Source organism: Alexandromys fortis, unplaced genomic scaffold, assembly GCF_014885135.2.
Source record: "Alexandromys fortis isolate MF-2015 unplaced genomic scaffold, M_Fortis_MF-2015_v1.1 scaffold_23, whole genome shotgun sequence".
Taxonomy (NCBI): Eukaryota; Metazoa; Chordata; class Mammalia; order Rodentia; family Cricetidae; genus Alexandromys; species Alexandromys fortis.
Window position 1 is genome coordinate 12,708,052 of NW_026067907.1, and position 12,651 is coordinate 12,720,702.

The 12,651-nt window shown below is 47.5% G+C and overlaps 1 long non-coding RNA gene across 2 annotated transcripts; it reads right to left on the minus strand.

Annotated features, from left to right (window-relative positions):
* Positions 1–1,250: 1,250 nt before the first annotated feature.
* LOC126497844 (uncharacterized) lies at positions 1,251–8,208 on the minus strand. Of its 2 annotated transcripts, XR_007590688.1 has the most exons (4): positions 7,768–8,208; positions 5,050–6,233; positions 4,843–4,954; positions 1,251–4,459 (listed from the first exon to the last, which is right to left on the minus strand). It is a non-coding gene; the product is annotated as an uncharacterized lncRNA (long non-coding RNA). The 2 variants fall into 2 exon arrangements; XR_007590687.1 differs by lacking the exon at positions 7,768–8,208 and having other exon boundaries at positions 5,050–6,629.
* Positions 8,209–12,651: the final 4,443 nt, after the last annotated feature.

The window sequence follows — 12,651 nt, forward strand, 5'->3', positions numbered from 1 at the left end:
CTTCAAAGCCTCCTCAGCCCTGCCTTGCACGGTTCTCAGAGTGTGCAGGGTTGGCGCATGCTGCGGGCTTGCACGCTTCCTGGTATTTTCCTGTTTGGCTCATTATTGGAAACTTAACTGGGGTATTTACTATTGGTGTTCAGGATCTCTGAGCGATGCTGTAGGGCACAGAAGAAACCGGGAACACTGAATGCAATGTATGATGTAAGCATGAGTATCCCAAAGTGACCGAGAGGTAGTTACAGAAGTCAGGTCAGTCACAGTTTCTTTGTGTGGGATTCAAGTTATCTGAAGAGGCTGATTGAAATGAACAAAACCAAAAGCCAGGGCCAGGCTGAAGCCTGGATCATCCAGACTGGAGATGTCCCCTTAACGGCACGAATAAAACATCCCACATACTCCTACCATGGTGGTTGATTTTGATGGTCAACTTGATGGGATTTGGAATAACCTAGAAGACACATCCCCCCCGGGAGACCACGAGCATTTCCTGTGAGGCTCAGCTACAGTTCCAACCCAATGCCGTTGATTCCTGCCTGCTGCACCTCTCTTCAGTCCCGAGGTGGAGGGCTCAGTCTCTGCTAGGTCCTCAGTTCTCTCACCTGACCATCCCGGCCCCTGCTGTGTCCTGTCTGCTAGCCACAGGGCACACGCTGGTCTCAGTACAGGCATGGACACGACTCTGCCGACATTACTCTCATCAAACACCTTTCCTAGATAGTCTTAGATCGGCCGCTGCCACAGTCTCACCAAGGATATTATTACTAAAAGCAACCATATGGTCCTAGAGAGCTTTCTAATAATGTGATAAGAGACCATGACCAAAAGAAAAAAAAAGAAAAAAAGGCAAGTTGGTAAGGAAAGGGGTTTAAAATAATTCATCCTGGTGGGGCCCTGGAGGCAGGAGTTGATACAGAGTCCATGGAGGAGGGCTGCTTACTGGCTTGCTCCTCATGGCCTGATCAGCCTGCTTTCTTATACCACCCAGGAGCATCTGTGGAGAGTACACCACACTCAGGGAACTGGGCTCTCCCACATCAATCACTAATCAATAAAACACCCTACAGACTACCTACAAGCCAGCCTTACAGAGGCATTTCCAACATGGAGAGCTTGTGTAGGGATGACAAAGTACTCGTCAGCTCATAAACCACTGAAAAATTAACTTCATGAGCTCAACTAAATGTAAATATTAAAATTTAATTACATAATCCTGAGAAGCAAGGGGCTAAAGAAAATTAAACATCGTGTGGCCCCCTTACTATTGCTTCCTCTCTAAGTACCTACTGGCTGCTAAACCCTGTGTTCTGCTTATGTCTTGCGGTGACTTTTGGGTACCTGTTTGTCTTTTTGCACAGCGGGAGATCTGATTTCAGGAAGTGACTCAGACCAAGGTCAGGCCAATGTGGAACCAGTGGGGGTCATACAACATAAAACAGAGCAGAGGTTGTTTAGAATGCTCCTCTCAGTGGAGGGTCCGGGATTCACCAGGAAGTTCCATTCACATGCAGAAATGAGCAGGCTGGAGGAACCCTGATACCTTAGATTCCCGTGGAGCAAACAAGGTTTCTGAGCTCTGGGTGCCTCTGGGCATATGGTTTCTTAACAGTGGTCTCCAGGGTGGAGTGGGACCTCCCTGGATATTGCTCTGAGGTGTCCTAATGCTTGTGCCACACGTAGTCTGGCTAGGCATCTCTGCTTGGGCTTCCAATGCCTCTGCTCATCCTTCAAGACACCCGCCTGCAGCCCAGAGTCCTAATGCCCAGGGTGTGGCACAGGTCACGCTGTGACCCTCCCTCCCCTTACTCCAGCATTCCCCCTGCCTGTGGAGGATTTCTCCAGGCCCTTTGCTCTCTCATAGTTTGGTCACTGGTGAGGTGGTCTCATGCCTTCATGTTGCAGTAGACTGTTTCCTTCTTCTCTGGGCACCAAGCCTTTGCGGTTTGTTTTCTGTTTCTGACTTGGCCTTTATTCCTTCGGCATTTGCCAGTGTCTAGGAACATTCCAGAACAGATACCTCAGTCAGGTGCTCAAGCCAAATGACAAACAGCAGTGGGATTATTTAACCCTCCCCGTGACACAGCCCAGAGACTGCGTCAATGCCTTTGTGGATTATCTGAGCTTAGACCGAGGCAGGAAGCCATGAGAACATTCTGTCACCAGCTTCTCATCCTGGGAAACTCAAGGACAAAGGGTCTTGCATTGCTGTAGGTTTCAAAGATATTTCCTGGGCGTTCTGGGTAAATTGAGCCACACCATATCTTTAAAGTCCTGAAGCAAATAGGACTCCTGCCCAGCTTCCAGAGAGATACTTCTTAACCAGAGGCCGGTTCCTTATTTCTTCTTCTTTTATAGGCAATTAAAGATCTGTTGTTCAAAAATATAAGTGCATAAATGCAATTATTTTCCTCCAATGTCTCCATGATTGCATTCAGTTTGTCCTTTAATGGCACATGAAAAAGGATCCTTTTTCTTGGTCTCTTCTCGTGGCCTCCTTTAGAACAGCAACTATGGACTCAGCTCTGGTTGCCTCACCTCCCTGTGCCTCTGCTGTGGGGGTTGATTTTTCTCAGGGAATAACTAAGAGAGACCCAAAAGCAAATGAAGGGTCCGGGGCCTTCCAAACCTGCCTCCAAGCCCCAACACAGTTTTACTTATGTGGCCACAGAAGACCTAGGCATGAAGAGGAACCAATCAGGTCTCACAGACGTGACTAACAGAGACCTCAGGAGGCATGGGAAGACCCTTTGTCAGTGGCTATTGGCTCTTCCGTGGGATGTCACCAGAGTCCCACAGATGAAGCTCCCTGGGTACCAATGCCTCAGGCAAGCTGCTTCAGGAGGCATAGAAAGACCCTTTGTCCGTGGATATTGGCCCTTCCGTGGGATGTCACCAGAGTCCCACAGATGAAGCTCCCTGGGTATCAATGCCTCAGGCAAGCTGCTTCTTTTCTAATGTCTGCCTGCTGATGTCTCCAGACACAAGTTCACTGCAGATAAAGATGGCCTGGGAAGGCCCACGAGTGGGGCTTTTATCGCCCTGGATTTAATGCTTGGCCTGAGGCTTCTTGGTCCATGGTGCCCTAGAAATGCCCCAAGGTTGAGCATCCTGAAGGAGGCAGGAGTATTAACAGTGACTTCGGCTATGCAGACACAGGGACAACTCTCTTGGTATGTCACCTGGCAGGGGCAGCAGGCAGGAACTGGACTAGGACACACATGGAAGAGGGTATCCCCGGAACCTGTTTGGGCAGTAGAATCTTCCCAGGCAGATTCTTCTAGGAGGTAGGGCTGGCTTTGCCTGACCTGAGAGAAACCATTAACTCTGAGATGGACGTGAGGCTGTTGGCAGGATCCTGAGAGTCCTTGGTATGGGGGGTACCCCAGAAATGACCTCAATGAGGATAGGTGGGTGGTGCCCTTTCTCAGAGGCCTTGACACAGACCCGTCAGCACCCTTTGGGGGTTCCAGGTGTGAGCTGCCTTTACTGGAAAGTTTAGGTGGAATATTGTATTACTCTTCACATTCATTTTTATGAATAATGAAACAGAAACGGAGCACTCAATGAGAGGTAATATTGACACATGAGAAACAAGCAGCAAATGAGAGGTCAGAGCTCTCACCAGTTCAAACAGGGAGTCAGCAAGCTGAGGCAGGGGTGCTCTGCCCTTGGCATCTTCCCCTGGCCTAGCACCCCGATAGTCCTGTAGTCAGCAAGAGCCCCAGGGCTTCGAGGGCTCATGGAGGGCAGAGATGAGTCTGTGAAGGCCCAGGCCCCACAGGGCATCATCAACCATGGAGACAGAGGAAGCTGGCATGTCCCTCAGTGTCTGGAAGAATGAGTAAGAACAGCCTCAAGCCTGGGGAAGAGCCCTGTGAGGGAGAAGCTGTGGGGCTCACCTGGGGAAAGGAGGAGTCTGGGTGTGGATGTGTGAAGCCCCAGAGGGAGGGGACGGCTCTGCTGAGTGGCACAGATGGGTTTCCACACTGAGGAGCAGCAGGGTTGCCAAGGAGGTGGTGGGGACGCAGGACGTCTGAAAGAGGAGCCACCAGGCTCCAGGCCTGGCAGATGCCTGGCAAGGACACGGTCCCAGAATAGCAGGCGATACTGCAGTCTCTGAAGCAGGCCAGACAGAGGATTCTGCCACTCATTTTCTCTGTGGGACATTGGTTCCTCTGTGTCTTTGAGGCTGGTTCCTAGAACTGTGCAGACACCAGCAGTCGAGAAAGCTTGGGCCTCTTAGGCAGGTGACCTAATACCTTTGCAGGACCTTCGGACATCATCCCGGACAGCTCGCTTGACCCTGCTGTGCACAGAGCACACGTTTTCCCAGTCCAGGATCTGTGTGGTCACACTGTACCTTCTTTCTCCTTTCCACTCTTGTTTGTGCCCCCATCCATGACATTGTGGCTTTGGACATAGAGCCTTCTGGCACAACTCTGCAAGTGTCCCCGAGTTCCTGTCCAGAGACAAGACGGGTGGTTCTCAGTACATACACTCAATTGCTCCCAGGAGTCTGGCTATACCGCGAGAGTGGGGCCAACTACCTCTGCTCACCCACAGGTGTCTGTCTCTCCCGAACACAGCCCTCTTGCTGAGTGTCAAATATTATATTAGTGTAGTTTTAATTGGATTTCCTGGGTTAATAATGAGGTAAAATCTCTTTCTACTCATAGACCTGTTCCTGGGGCTAGGGTTGATCAAGAGGTCAATTAACGAAATAGATTAATACTGAGGAGGAGAAGGAGATCTATTCAGTGTGGTCACACTGGGAAGAGAAATAAAGGGGCCCAGTGTCCTACCGTCCTACCTCACTTTTGGGTCCATCCTTGCGATACTGACCTCCAGAATTAGGTTTAAATGAAAGCCAGAGGTACACATCACAGCCGTCCTGGGCAAGGTGTGGCCCAGCCGGGTGTCAGCGTCTCAGCTCCCGCCTCTCCGGCAATGTGCACTGAGAAGTTATCAGACTGTGTAAGACAGTTCCTCAAATAATCCAAAGCCTAACAGAACTGTGGAAAGCATAAATATAAAAATATTTTATATTACCTTTGTTTATTGTATGTGTCAGAGGTAGGTGCCATGGTGTGCCTATGGCCACGGCGGTCGGTTCTCTTCTTCCCCTGTGTGGGTCCCCGTATCAAACTCTGAGCCTCACGTGACAAGTCCTTTTACCCACAAGCCGTCTCTCCATCATCCAGTCCTGGCTGTCCTGGAGCTCACTCTGTAGACCAGGCTGGACTCAAACTCTCTGAGGTCTGCCTGCCTCTGCCTCCTGAGTGCTGATATTAAAGGCGTGCACCACCACACCTAACATTCAATTTTAACCCACGTATATTGCATGAAGCACCCTTTAAAGGACCAAAAGGGAAAGAAACAATTATGTTTTCTTTGATAACAGTATCCTCGTGAAGCTCTTAGCTGAGGGAGAATCGGAAGGGAAATTTATGAATCGGTGAATCATTTACTTTGCCGTGGTGACCGAAGCTTCCGGTCACACGCACGTCCAGAAGAGAACTCGAGAGGCTAAGCACAGCTGATGTGGACGTGTCATATGTCAATCTGTTGATTTCATTGGTTAAGCAATAAAGAAACTCCTTGGCCCTGATAGGTTAAAACATAGGTGGGAGGAGTAAACAGAATAGGATGCTGGGAGGAAGAGGAAGTGAGCTCAGACTCTGCTCTGTTCCCAGAGAGACTTGACAGCTCTGCTCTCTGGAGCAGACACGCCAGGCTCCGCTCTCCCAGGCAGCTCCGACCCAGGATGGACGTAGGCTAGGATCTTCCCCGTAAGCGCACCTTGGGGTGCTTACACACATTATTAGAAATGGGCTAGTCCAGGTGCAAGAGTTAGCCGAGAAGAGGCTAGATATAATGGGCAAGCAGTGTTTAAAAGAATACAATTTGTGTGTTGTTATTTCGGGCATGAGCTAGCAGGCGGCTGGGGTGCTGGAGACGCAGCCCCGCCACTCTTATTTCAACACACAGCTGCGTTTTCAAACCACTCGGCCAGTCACCCATCGAGAGCATCACTGAGCGCTAAGGAAGGAGTGAGAGCAGAAGAATAAACCACAGAGAAATCAGTTACGGACCTTGGGGTTGATAAGAAAACACCCTGCTTTTCTTTGACTAAGACTTCTACTGAGATGAATCCCATCTCCAAGCACAACGAGCGGACAGTACCCTTCATTTCTTGGACAGCGGAAGACGTTTGGACATTTCCTTAAGAGAGACTGGGCGAAAAGGAAAGAGGACATTATAAACTGTATGTAGATTCAACCCAGGTCTTCCTTTAAAAGGACGATGATAATTTTAAGTCAAATGCATATTTTTAAATCAAAATAAAGTCATGGTATAGTTAACCTATTTTTAGATTTTCTTTAAATATTATTTTCTTGAAAATATTAGCTCCGTCCTAGTAGGACTTGACATACAGCTCACTAACATCTTGACAAGGAGGTGGCAGGAGGGGAGGACACAGCATTGCTTTTTCAATCACGCAGAACCTTCAGCACAGACTGGAGTAAGACAAGTTTCCCAACAGACAGAGGCAAGTCTGGACACACTAGGGAAACGCGACTGTCTGTGTGAACAATGGAAGGGCGGGGAGGGTGGGAAGGGGTGGGGGTGGGATTTTTTTTTTTTTTTTTTTTTATGAAAAGCAGGAAAGACAAAGGAAGCTTCCCAATGGGTTTTCAGGGCGGAAAGTCTGCCAGGCCGCTGTAGCCAACGGCAGATGTGTGTGTCTCAGAGCAAGTATTTGCTAGGTACAGAATCACCAAGCATTTATTAGCATCATCTGAGAAGTTGAAGATGAACACAGTTTTGAATCGCGTTTTCTTCAGGTCGCATTCAGAGTTACATTCACATTACACATCTAAGGGCATTCTCTGTGCAAGCACAAATAAGGAATCCGCCAATCCGATGATCTCAGCTTAGAGCCTACACCTAGTGCTGCCTCTTTGTGGACAGTGCTGGCTTTATCCGAGATGTAAAATATTCAACCTCATAACATTATTTACAACAAAGTGTGTTACCTATTAGGAATTATTCCAAACACAAAATTAGCCCATTTCAACACTGACAAAACATATGTATATTTCATACATTTATGGACAAAGGCCCAGAAATCCTGAAAATGTACCTTTATACGCAAGGCAATCCTAAATCCAATCTTTTAAACTTACATTTTAAGCTTGCCTATCAAGAATCCTTTTAGAAATTTTCTGAGTATTCAACAAAAGAATGTTTTAACAATTTAATCTCCTTTCAAGGTATTTCTCTTGTAAATCCTGTAAGGAATTTCGTTTTGTTTTTCAGTCTCAGTTTTGAGAATCAACATTAGAAAGTCTGAGACTCTCTATTTACCATGAAAGAGTTTCAGAATTAACAGGTCTGTTAGTGAACACTTTATATAGGCCAGCCTAAAGTCCCATAAAACCAGTTTTGCTTTGTTCTTTTATTAGTCTCAAATTCAAATCCTTCAGGTTTTTTGCCTTTTAGCTAACTAATTTTTTTTAAAGGAAGTAAGGAAAAAAAAAACTCAAACAGAAGCAACAACTTTTATATATTAATGTGGTCCAAATATCACCCCAAACACTCACAAAAATTTTTAAAAGAAGACATGCCAAGAATAATAATGTTAGCATTAATAAGGTAAAAAATGTAGAAATAAACTGGACTCTGATGGGCTGTGTTAATTTTAAAATTGATAGAATTTGGACCGACCCGGGAGGTGTGACTCTGGGCAAGCCTGTGGGGAATTACCTTGGTTATGTGCGTTGAGAAGTCTTGCCCACAGTGGGCAGCTCCATTCCCTGGCTGGGATCCTGGACTGCCTAAGTGGGGAAGGGGCTGAGAAGCACCGTGCAATCTGCGTTGGTTCCTGACTGTGGATTCGGGGTAAGCAGCTTCTTAGGCTTCTGCTGCCTTGACCTCCTTGTCTCAATGAACTCTATTCCTGAAAGGTGAGCTAAGCCAAGCTTTCTACCTCATATTGCTCTGTCAGGGTATTTTGTCAGAACAACAGAGAAGACATGGCCAAAAGGTTGACATTCACTTATTAGGAGCGCCAGGTACAGGTGAGTTTGTCCCCTACTCTCTTAGGAACCATGTAAATCTACAGAGGCCTAGACAACTAGAGTTCTCCCAGGGGCACAGTGTGATATTTTGTCTGTGATCTAACACGGAAAACTTGCCTAAAGATCAGAGAGCAGAGCTAGCCACCCTAGTTAGCCGTAGAGCCAGTCAGTGGTAGCACGCTTCTTTAATCCTAGCACTTGGAAGACAGAGGCAGGCAGATCTCTGAGTTCAAGGCCACCCTGGGCTACGCAAGATTGAATCAGTCTAAGGGAGAAACAGAGCCAAGCGGTGTTGGCTCACACCTTTAATCCCAGCACTAGGGAAGTGGAGACAGGAAGGGATACAGCTGGGCAGAGAGAGGACTATAAGGCAGGAGACAGGAGCTCCTTGCGTTCAATCAGAGGATTCATAGAGACAGGATCCTGTGCTATTCAGTCAGAGGATTTTGTAGCAGTAAGACCTTGTGACTGGCTGCTCTGCCTCTCTGATCTTTCAGCTTTTACCCCCTAATATCTGATTCTAGGTTTTTATGATTAAGACCAATTAGAATTCGCACTACAGGGCACCATAATGTTAAAAACTTATTCTTTCCCATGGTTACACAGATCACAGTAGATATATTCTCGGCAACCTATTTCTGTTTCGCATGACTCAACAGAACCCCAAATCTGACCTCTCTGTCATACAGCAGACACTGACATAGTTTCAGGCCTTGTCATACAAAAGGCCTACGAGCCCAACTACTAAACAACTGGAGTGTCTAAGAACTCCAGCAAAGACAAAGCCAGTCACCAAATGGACGTCACTAAAATATGATTCAGATAGAACCCAAACAGCTCATCCTGACAGGAAGGGAAAGCCTGTGGTGCTCCAGTCAATCAGGGAGCAGCTCAGCTGTCAGTCAGCAATTAGGGAGAGAAACTCACCGGGGTCAGACTTCACAGGAATCCAGTACCGAGACCAAATGCTCATTTCTCAGCCTCGCCAGGCAGAGGTGAAAAGCAGCCTCTGCCAGCCTAAGTGGGCAGAAAGGAAACTCTCTGGAGTAAGGTGACCGTCACAGCCGCTGGGAGTCTGTCCTCTCCATTCGAGGTCAACTTGTGAGTGGCTGATGCTAAAAAGGTGTTCTTCTGGACTGGCTTGCCAAGATTGTTACTAGAGTTGTTAGGGGCAGAGTTTGTGCCCCGGAAGCCCTAAACAGAGCCAGGTTTGGTCGCTCATTCTCAACAGGCCAGTTTAAACGCAAAAACAGAAAAGGGGTCAATGTGGCTCCATGAGGAATTAAAAACATCCAGTGACCCCCAGCAAGTCCATTTTGTGGTCCTGGCAGCTGTGTGTGTTTAAATAAAGAGTTGAAGGCGGGCACAGCCAAGCCGTCCAAGCAAGACCAGGCCCCGCCCATCTCTGATCCGTCATTGTCTAGACTCTAATCTCTCCCGCAAAGTGATAATCAGACAATTTGTCAGAACGTGACACCTCTTTCAAGGGACAAGCTCCACAGTGTGTGACACCAGGCTTCAGACTCCTCCCAGCGTGGGATTTCTGGACAAATCCCAACTCCACGGTGCAGTCTCATAAGTGCGGTAGACAGGCACAGGTGCGTCCTAACAGCCAGGTCAGTCACAGTCTGCTCTCGCTCACCTTCCCTGAAATGCCTCCGACTTTTACCCAGATCTCCACAGGGTTGTGCGAAGCAGACTTTTCTCAGATTGCTTCCAGGTCACCACGTGCCTTCACCCGTCGGGGCTGGCTCAGCCTGATTGCTAATATCAAATCTTTCATTTTATAGATTTTATCTCTATCCTTTTAAAACCCAATCCACTCGTTCTGATATTTTTATTTTCTTTCTCTTAATGTGTCATTCATTCTTCCATTTCTTTAAGAATGTCTTCAGCTCTTATAACTGTATTTAGCCCGTGTCATCTGAGGGCCTGGGCCTAGCTGGCTTCCTGACTTCCTCTGGCTTCTGTGTATCTGGCTTGTTTTCTTATGTGCTCAGTGATTTGGGATTGCAGCCCTAGGCCATCTTGAACTCCACCTAAGGAGAACTGCACCTCAGGAAAATGTTACTTTCTGTGGCTTTTGTCAGGTGCTCAAGGACCCTGTCACCTTGGAAACACATGATGGGATTCATTTTTTTTCTGGCCACACAGGTTGGACTCTGAAGCTTAACTAAGTTTCTCCTGCTCCACCTGGAGCCACATCCCAGCAGGAGGCTCCTGTGCAGCCCTGGGACTAAGTTCCTCCTGTTCTGTCTGGAGCCACGTCCCAGCAGGAGGCTCCTGTGCAGCCCTGGGCTTCCAGCTTTACACGGAGCAGCCAAGGATGTTCTCTCTTTTGGGCCTTCCCTTCAGTGATGTGGAATTCCCCTCTGTATGCTGTGAATATGTTTTATTATCATTGGTTGATAAAGAAGCTGTTTTGGCCAATGGCTTAGCAGAGTAAAGCCAGGGCTGAGTGAAGGAAACATCATGTAGCTGATGAAGGAGAAAGATGCCAGAACCTTACCAGTAAGCCACAACCTTGTGGTGACAGATTAATAGAGTTGGGTTAAATTAGGATGTAAGAGCTACCTAAGAATACGCATGAGACATCAGCCAAACAGTGTAGTAATTAATATAGTTTCTGTGCAATTATTCAGGTCTGGGCCTTCAGAAAATGAACAAACATCCTCCTCTTATACTTCAGTATCTCACTAAGGTGCTCAGTAGGAACTTTTGGAAATGGCTTTTCCATCTCACTTTAGCTACGGGTCATACATCCTTGTTGAATTAGAGGGTCACATGTCCTTGTCATGCTGAAGGTTTCCTGTTTCATGCATGCTCCAAAATACTTTTTAAAAGTCTATTAGTTTAAAAGCATCAATACTCAGTCACGCTTGTGGGTTGGCTGAGATGGCAGGCCCTAGTATGTGAGAACCCAGCCAACTAGGAACCATGTTGCTGCCAAAGCAGAATACCCTGAAGACTTCCACTTCTAAGATAACCGTGCACCTGCTTTAAAATGAGCATCCTGGCTTCTGGTGGTGAGTGAGTGAGTGAGTGTGTGTGTGTGTGTGTGTGTGTGTGTGTGTGGTGTGCCTACATGCGTATGTGTGTGCACCTGCATATGTGTGTGCCTGCATGTGTGTGTACCTGCATGTGTATGTGCTTGCACCTGCAAGTGTGTGTGCCTACATCCTTATATGTGTGTACCTGAATGTGTATGTGTGTGCACATGCATGTGTGTTTGTGTGCATGTATGAGGTTTTCTTCTCTGTTGAGCCTCACCTTCAGTGTGGGCAGTACACCGTCTGGGTTTATGTGAGAGTTGCAGGGATCTTCAAAGAAAGGGAAGAGGTAAATGGGGTGACTGAGAAACCCACTCCAATGGACACCCAGAAAACCTCTTTTCTTTTCCTAAAGAAATTAGAGGGAAAGCCGATGGTTCTCCTACACTGCAGAATGTTTGGCTTGGGACTTCCTTAGAAGTCCCGTTGCTCACTGTGATGACGGCTGTCTGAAGGCATGGCTGGCTACCCAGCACGTCTTTCTTCTGTTCTCTTTGTGTGCCAGTTGAGGGCTTAATAACAAAGACTTCACATCCTACCCTGTTCCTAAGCGGTGCCATCAGCAATGGACAGATGTCCTCTACTGGAGACACACAGTCTGACGATAGAGCTTCTGGGTCCCATGTGTTTCTAGGTGCATTTGAGGGGGTCTGACATGTGGAAAGTTCTGGAAGATTTGTGTATCAGTGGAGAGGAAAATTCAGAACACCTCTAATAATCTGTGAGCGTGGATATACATTGTTGAAATAAGGGAAGAGAAAGAGAGAGGGGGAGAGCTTGGAACTAGGTGCTGGGTGTTGAAGAGGCTTCATAGGCCTGTGGGTGGAAGAGGCCTGAAGAGCTAGGGGGCCTTGGCAGAATGGAACCCATTGCTGCAGGAAAAAGGAACACACACACGGACCTGTGCAGCGATCTGAAAACAATGATAAAATGAACCAAAAAGCCAGGGAGATGGAAAGAGCCTGAGGTTCTGAGTTTAGATCCTTAGCGCCCACAAAAATGCTGTCAGGTCCTGTGGCCACCTGTAATCTCAGCATTCAAGAGGCATAGATATGGCATCCTTGGGGCAAGCTGGCTAGCTAGCTAGAGTAGCCAGAATTGGAGGTCTGTGGGTCCTGTGAGAGACCTGTCATGACACATGAAGTAGAGAGACAATGTCAGCTTTAGGCCTTGACATGCTCACACACATATGTGAGTCCACGCATACATGCGCATGCACGCACACAGAGTAACCATACAGAACAGGAGGTCAAGATAGGATCGACGACCGTGTGACCATCCATCCACAGGGCAGGCCGTGAAATCTGTCAACAAGAGCAGCCTCTGGAGTCAGGAACAGCACTGGATCATCCAGACTGTGCAGACAGGGCACCCATTAAACCAAATTCCTAATCACTAGGGTCTCATGGTGCCCTGTGCGCCCTTCAGAGAGGTAGCGTGTTCTGTAACAATTATACCTGTGAAGCTATTGAAAACTGGGAAAGCAAACTGAGTTATCTGTTCATGCAGCCAACTCACAG